Genomic DNA, 6,266 nt, shown 5'->3' on the forward strand with positions numbered 1-6,266 from the left:
TGGGATCCTGCCCATGGTTATCATTGAGCTTGGGGTGTTAACTCCTCCATGTCAGCTTGTAATTCTTTCCATGGTTAATTTCACATGGTTATCTACTAGGACATGTTGGGCTGGCTACGTAACGAACAGTTGATATCAACAGCCATAGGACAGGCATACATCATATGCATATTGTCTGGTTTGCTTGCTTGTGAACTATATGGGATTGCATACATGTTTATAATCATTTGTTATAATCTGGGAAAGTTTAGTGTATAGGTTAAGTTTAGTTAGGTTGAGAATCTTTAGACGGCCACCTATTTATGGCTTCTGTTTATAGTTCCTTAAGCTTTAGCTCTGAGTATCGGCATTTTAGGATTGCCTCTGGCATTTCCAGGACCTTATATCTTATATGCGTGGCACCTTTACCATACTGAAAACTTCCGGTTCTCATTCCATACTGTGTTGTTATTTTTCAGATGTAGGTCGAGAGACATCTCGGTAGGCGTCTGGAGCTTTTGCAGCGAAGTGGTTTCCATTTGGGGTTTCCTTCTTCTTTTGATATTTTAATATGTATATATATGTATTAGACTCTCCTCATGTGTATATTACTACTTTGCTATTGTACCTCCTAAAGGTTTTATGGAGAACTAAGGTTTTTAAACATGTTCCTTTGGGCTTAAGGTTATATATTTGTATGTAAATATTTATCGGACCAGCCTTAGCTTCGCAAGCTGAGTTAGGAGCTTGTTATTTTGTATCCTTGACTCCCTACTCTTACTTTCTATATATTTAGGTTTATGAACCTTAGTTTTCTTCGTACGCAAGTTTTCTATTTACATCAGCGTTATGACTTTTGTTTTAAACTTTTCTTCACAGGCTTCTCGATATAAATTTCTTTCAACTATTATTATTATATATTTATACATTTTTACTTTTAGAGGTCATAGTACCTTGCTACCTCAACTTTATGACTTAAGCATAAGACTCTGTGTGGTAGGGTGTTACACCATTCACATTTGTTACATACACCAGATGAGGATAATTATGATAGAGGGAGGGGTTAGCTTACTCATAGCTGTAGTCATCCTCAAACTTTCCAAATATGTAGGTAGCAATGCAGATTCATTATAGGTTAACTCCATCTCAACTGTCGGCCTAAAGGCTTTTACAAAACCTTAGATCAAAGCACAAAGTATTTAGATCATTTGCCTATATGCACAAAATTAATATTTAGGTTTATGTGGTGATTACCAGTGGGATTAAGAAGATAGTTGATTCTAGCTTCCCCCATAAAACCATGAGGTTTCCATACTTTATCCATGAGAAGAATTACAGGTGGCCATGGAGGTCCACTTATAACTACAGAAGGTAATAGAATTAGACTGGCCGATTGCCGGTTCATTGGGTGTCTCCAACTGCTCCAACTCTGGGATTTTAACATGTCCTGGGACATTCGGGGAAGATGAAAATAATTCACAAAATTGGGTGGTGTAATCCAGTTGGGACATATTAGGTAGGTGGGAGAGAACCTGGATACGTGAGATAGAAAAGGAATTATTGTTGAACATGTTGTAATAGGACTAGATTTTTATAACTCAGTTTTGGTGGCATATTACCTTTTGATGTTATGGACCCACCCAAGGTGCCATAGCAGGACAATGGCCAAAAATCATCTTTGATAAACCAACTGACGACGATCTGAATCCTGTAGGTGGAATGGGCACTATTACGGTCCCAAGTGGACTTGGCCGCAGAGTTGATAGCACCTCATTGAAGATGACATCATCATCGAATCCTGGGGAGTTGGGGACGATGAGATCAAACAATCCTGAACTTTTGTCTTCGGCAAGTCCCTTCCCCTTTTACATCTGTGGTATATTGTGTGTGCGTGTAAGAATTAGTAGTTGCTACCTTAACTCCAGCACGAGAGGCAGCATAGCCAACATTCGCCATCGTACTCCCAAGTACTTGCGTACTACATGTACATTTCACACCACTAGGACTTGACTGAGCTGCAATGGAAGACTCCCAAGCGCTTAGGAATTTTTTCATCTCAAGCAACGATGCATCAGTTTGCTCCAGAAGTTTGGTCTTGAAGAAAAGTTTTTTATCACAATTCACTTACCTGGCATCCACCATCTACATGAACAAAGAGGCCAAAAACAAGACATAGTGTTATGAAAAGGTTTTTATTGAATAGTTACTTAAAAGAAGCCTCTTGCATGCGTAGTAGAAACAAAAACATTTCATGACCATAGTGCTTAGTATTTAAACTTTATCACAACTATTTAGCCTTTACTTATGCCAGACACATACACATTTCATGGGTATTTTTTTAACCCTCCACATCGAAACATAATCTTAAAAGTTATCCCTTCTACTTAACATGACACCGAATGTTGATGCTTACCTCACACAATGTTCAGTACACGTCGGAGACGTTTCTTATCATCATCAGCAATAGTATTATGCGATTGCACTTGGACACCAAACGGCTGCTAGGAAACAATATTACACCAACATTAGAAAAAATAGTGACAAAATTTGGCATTGAGAAAAATCCCATCATTCAAAATAATCATGAGCAAACACTTACAACATCGATTATGAGTTCTAGGTTTAGATTCTCCTGAGTCGAAACAGGAGGCAATGGACTGAACTCCTGGTGAAAATGGAAAAGTTGGGGCACCCCAGATTCTGTTCAACATACATTTTCAGGACAAAGAAATATTTTTCCTCACATAAGGACTTACTGTCGTTCTCGTTTGGGACCTGTGAATCGTCAAGCATATTGGCAAAGTTGTCTATCGCAATGGTCCTTGTTATCGTAAACTCAGAAGGCATGTTTCCTGATGTAGGAGTGGATCTTATCCCGTGAAGAAAAAACTAGATGGTGTCAATTATGATCTCCCTTATCCTTCAACGATACTTTTTGTGTAGTGAAGTTGTGTCTATTCCTCGGTAGCTTCTCCTCTTATGGCGTTTCATATAAATAGACCCCAAAAGTCCCACTGCATCTTAGCAAGTATTTGGGAAGTTCTTCAAATGATACGTTGCTTTATTATTCTTCTTTCTAACCACTGAGTATCCCCCAGTGGACATTTTGGCAATAGTTGCATTCATTTTATCCCTTTTTTCCTGAGTGAGATAAAAAGAAATGCTTACAATTTTTCACATCTTACCTAAAGTCCTAAACTTCGAACCTACTACATCACATCAACGTGTTGATCTAAATCTCATCATCGATCGTATTGGCAAAGAGAGAGATGTGCCCCAAATCCACCACCACAAAGATCTCATTGCAAGATTTGCAACCTAACCTGAAACTTTCGGCATGTAGCTGCCTGAGGAACATCATTTCCATGAAAGGGAATGCGACAATTCACCCAGCCAATGAGAGCTTCACCATAGGAGGCATCATTCCACGTCTACAGTATTTGCAGTCCTTGGAATTTCCTTCGATGCTATTAGGACTAAGCCAATACAAAGCCGGGGTTGCGAGAGTTTACGGTAATTCGACTATGATGCACTATAGGTCTCACTCATCAATGGTTGATCCAAAACAATCACAGATTTATACCATTATTTTCTGGCTGCAAAGATTCCACGATAGCAATCACAAAGTGAAGGCTAATTGCCTTATTCAATTATAATGCACCCCATCCAAAATAATAGGCTTTTATTTTTATTTTTTTTTCCAATTCACGATGCCTACTTCATTTTAAACCAACCTCCTTCACGAACCTAATATGAGACCATTAGGTTTTTGTCGCCATATTTGAAATGAATAAAACTCCATATCACTATACATCATCTAATTCAACATGTAACGTAGCAGAGTGTGGGGCAAGTATCCCACTATAATTTAAAATATTTTTGAATAGTATATGATAATAAAATTGATTTGTTCTATTAAATTATTAAATTTGATTCCACAATCATTTTTACTTAATTTTTGGTACTTTATAGTCAATTTAAGAATTTTATATTAGATATTGTTAGAATGATCAATTCTCAATTTAAATAAAATTTGTTATTTTTTTTTAGAAATCGACTCAAAAGAGAGTATTATTTATCTTTTTTTATATTAGGTTTAATTTTTTTTCTGTAACAACTACATTAATTGAAAGAAAACTAAATCTAATTAAGTTAAACAATAAAACTTTGAATAATGTTAGTCATAATTGATTTTTGTTATCTTAGACTAATTTGGTTGGACTTAGTTAACAAAAAATATAAATATATAGTATTATTCTATATAAAAAGAGAGATATTTTGATTGTATTATTAAGAAAAAGGTTATTCAATTTTTTTAAAATATAAAACCTAAATAATAAAATTTTAAAGGGTAAAGTATATTTTTTGTTCTTGAAGTTTGACAAAAGTTTCAAAAATACCCTTAAGTTTTATTTTGTTTCAATTTTGTTCTAAAAGTTTTCGATTTGCATCAAATATATACTCCTTGACGGCTAATTTTTCAAAAAATTTAAGACTAATTCAACAACAATTTCATAAGAATAACTCTCAACATAAGCAAATCAAGCATAATTTTCATGTATTATTGTTATATCAGTCTTAAACTTTTTGAAAATTTAACCGTCAAGGGTATATTTGATGCAAATAAAAATCTTTTAGAACAAAACTGAAACAAAATAAAACTTAGGGGTATTTTTAAAACTTTTGTCAAATTTCAGGAATAAAAAATATACTTTACCCAATTTTAAATTATATATTATCATTTAAATTACTATTTTAGTGTTTTAATTTATAAATTATATGTATTTTATTGTTTTACTTTGTAAATTATATATTTTAAAGACTAATCATATTATATATACATAAAAAATAATCACATGTATACATATTGAAATAAAAAATACAAATTAAAAATAAATTAAAAATACATATATTTATATATAAATATTTAACGATTAATAAATAATTTAATAACTACTTTTTGTGTACATATAATATTTTTATTATAAAAATTTTTATTATATTATATATATTTTGTCCCACTATCAAAATTTTCTGAATCCATTACTGTAAACGTACCATGTTAGATAATATTTATTTTAAACTTTTAATGACATTCTAATATTTTTTAAAAAGTGATGGTATAACGCTTAAAGTTTTGTGTAATTATAAAAACATAAGTGACGATCTCATAAAGAAAAAATATAGAACGTGACTAAAATATTGGAAAACAAAAAGTTTCAGAAATAGCCCATAAAATGCCTTAGTTTGCGTAATTTCATGCTTCAGTTTTTGTTGATTGGCCTTGCTATATTTGAAAAATAAAAACCTTGGCTTAATTAAATAATTAACAAATAGAAATTTATAATTTTATACCTTGTTTAATTTCTAATGCATAAAATAAATAAATTTAAATTAAATTAGGAAGATACCAAAATTATTACAGGTTTTGTAATTTATATTTTTTTTTCCAGTGTTATTTAATTTAAAATAGATATAAACTTTTTTCCCAATTTTATTTAACTTAGACCAGATATAAAATTTATTTATAAATTAGATAATGACAACAATAATTCACCCAAATAAATCATTTCAGGATGAAAATTACACCAATATTCTAAAACAAATTTACTTATATGCATGTTTTAAAGTAAATCTATGAAAAATAAATTTAATATAACAATTTTATATATGTAATCAAATTTAATAAAATATTAAGCTCAATTCTATTTACTACCTAATATTTTAGTTATTTTAAAATTAAAATGGTAATCTTAAGGTAATTTATAGAAAAAAAGAATAATATTTTCAAACATATGGAATTTATATATACTAATATATACCCATATAGCTAAAAAAACTTAACTTTCTCTGGAGTAAGTAGTTTTTGAATCATGTAATATATAAAAAAAAATACGTTTTTATTATCCTAAAAGTTGAATATTAAAACTAATACTACTATTTATTACTTAACAGAATTAAAGTACAATACAAACATGAATTTGGAAAAAAAATACTAAATTTTGAATTTGAAAATAAAAAGCGTATCGAGGATAAAAAAAACCGACTTAAATATAACTTTAGTCGAGTATTTCATAAATGAATATAATTGCAAAATGAAACTTGAATTCTGATTTCGAAAATGAACACAAAAATAAAATGTAAGACATAAATGCACATATTTTCACTTAAAAATTAGAACTTACATATAAATATTTGAAACAAAAAAAAAAACTGTTTTACTTATAACAGATTGTATAATCTAGGTTGTAAATGACGAATTAATGGGTTTTGTTTTTTACATATGA

At 31.0% G+C, this 6,266-nt stretch overlaps 1 long non-coding RNA gene across 1 annotated transcript; it reads right to left on the reverse strand.

Moving 5' to 3' along the window:
* Positions 1–2,022: 2,022 nt before the first annotated feature.
* Positions 2,023–2,606, reverse strand: LOC127745654 (uncharacterized). The gene is made up of 3 exons (XR_008006872.1): positions 2,579–2,606; positions 2,393–2,477; positions 2,023–2,121 (listed from the first exon to the last, which is right to left on the reverse strand). It is a non-coding gene; the product is annotated as an uncharacterized LOC127745654 (long non-coding RNA).
* Positions 2,607–6,266: the final 3,660 nt, after the last annotated feature.

This window comes from Arachis duranensis, chromosome 1 (assembly GCF_000817695.3).
Source record: "Arachis duranensis cultivar V14167 chromosome 1, aradu.V14167.gnm2.J7QH, whole genome shotgun sequence".
In the NCBI taxonomy this organism is placed as follows: domain Eukaryota; kingdom Viridiplantae; phylum Streptophyta; class Magnoliopsida; order Fabales; family Fabaceae; genus Arachis; species Arachis duranensis.